Source organism: Hyperoodon ampullatus (assembly GCF_949752795.1).
Source record: "Hyperoodon ampullatus genome assembly, chromosome: 6".
In the NCBI taxonomy this organism is placed as follows: Eukaryota; Metazoa; Chordata; class Mammalia; order Artiodactyla; family Ziphiidae; genus Hyperoodon; species Hyperoodon ampullatus.
The window spans coordinates 24304259-24306398 of record NC_136919.1 but is presented as its reverse complement, the minus strand read 5'-3'; positions in this window follow the sequence as shown (position 1 = coordinate 24306398).

The following is a 2140-nucleotide window of genomic DNA, read 5'->3' as shown; positions in this document are numbered from 1 at the left end:
CTGTTCCTTTTTATTGCTGTATAGATATGTCACAATGTGTTTATCCATTCACATTTGATATACTTTTGTGTTGTTTCCAGTTTGGGGCTGTTATGAATAAAACTGCTATACCAATCACATGCAGGTCTTTGTGTGGTCATGTGCTTTTCTTGCATAAAGACAGGAATAGAATTGCTAGCTGTAGGGTAAAGTGTATGTCTGACTTTCCAAGAAACTGTCAAATTATTTTCTAAAGTGACTACATCATTTTGGGCTCCCCTTCTTCTACCTTCCTGCAATGTATGAGAATTCCAGTTGTTCCAAATCCTCTCCAATACTTGGAATTGTCAGACTTTTTAATTTTAGCCATGCCAGTGGATCTGTAAAGATATCACATTGAGATTTTAATTTGCATTGCCCCATAACTAATGATATTGAGCATCTTTTCATGTGTTTATTGCCCCTTCAGATATGTTCTTGGGTGAAGTGTCCATTCTGGCAGGTAGATTTTTGGCTGAGACATATCAGGAGGTTCTCAGAAGTCCTTGGGTGGTTGACATAGCAAGGACAGGCTAGGAAGTTGTTTTTATTTTCTTTGGGAAAGGTCCAAGGCCCAGGGAGCTCAAGAATTAATTTCCATGCCCTGGATATAATTGGATTTCAGGGGAATTAAGGGACATCAGAGATGACACAAATTGGCTACTCTTTAAACACAATGGTTCTTACCATTTTGTGGGGAAGGGAGTCAGAATATGTGAAAGCAACAGATAGATACAAAATTTGGCACATGATTTCAGAGAAAGTTTCAGTAGACTGAAGTCCTACTATGAATCCCTGTTAAAAACTTCCTTAGGGGGCTTCCCTGGTGGCGCAGTGGTTGAGAGTCTGCCTGCCGATGCAGGGGACACAGGTTCATGCCCTGGTCCGGGAAGATCCCACATGCCGCAGAGCGGCTGGGCCCGTGAGCCATGGCCGCTGAGCCTGCGCGTCCGGAGCCTGTGCTCCGCAACAGGAGAAGCCACAACAGTGAGAGGCCTGCGTACCACAAAAAAAAAAAACTTCCTTAGATGAAGGCATATGTCGTGAGGCTGTAAAGCAGAATTTTCAGAATGGACAAGACTCAGGTGGAAGGCATTCTCTATCAGCAAAAGCTCAAGCTCATCCTTGGGAGACAGGAGTGGGGGCCAGGAGCATCTGGGTCACTCTTTCAGGAAAGGCAGGCACACTTCCCATCCCCAAGGGCTGTCAAGAGGTCCTTAATGATCTGCTCAGGTGGCTTTCAGGGGTAGGCAAGGCGGATAGTAGGGGGATCAAGAACAGCTGGCCAGTAGGCAGCAGCCTGGCAAGCATTCTGTGCCCATCCAGATACTTCCCAAGAGAGGTTATCATAGAAAGGGCATGCCCAGGTGTGAGGCCCAAGGATGAGAAAGGAAGATGGATTTGTTGCCAGCTTATCCTGGGCTGAGAAAGGAGGAAATATTTCAAGTGTGAAACCTTCATCTAAAGCCCTTCATGCATTTTTATCCACACTTGGGGAGACCGTTCAGTTGGAGAGAGCCACCACATTGGACACAAACACCAGAACACCTGTAAAAAGCAGACAGAACCAAAGCTGTTGGTTGAGTTGAATCTCTGTCCCGCCCTCCCTTCCTTCTCTCAGTTCAGCAAACACCATTTAGAATTAAGGGGAAATAGCAACAACGTTCCAAGAATATACCTGTGGTTCACTTTGTTTTTATCTCACCTGATGGATGTTGTGGTGTTTGCAATAGAGCCCAAGAAAGAGACATACCTCATCCTCCCTCTCAGAGCCTTTCTGACTTTACAGCTGCCATAGGTAGCTCTCCCACCCTCCAAAATTTAGAGAGGCAATTTTAGACACCTCTGGTTGCCCTCATCTCACTTCCCATCTGATTTTGCCTGTATCTTCTCTATATTGTCTCCGAAAAGAAGACCAAAGCCAAAACTCTCATTTCTATCACTTTATGTACAACAAAATGAGCCCCCGGGACTTGGCTGTGGTATTATTCAGTGTCTTATGTAATTCCTTTCCCGGGAAATCTTCCTTGAAGTCCCCACCTGAAAGTAGGGCTGTGGCTAAGCTCCTGGAGCCCCTTATTTATCCCTCAAACTTGTTTGCAGTGGAGGAGGATGTAGGAAG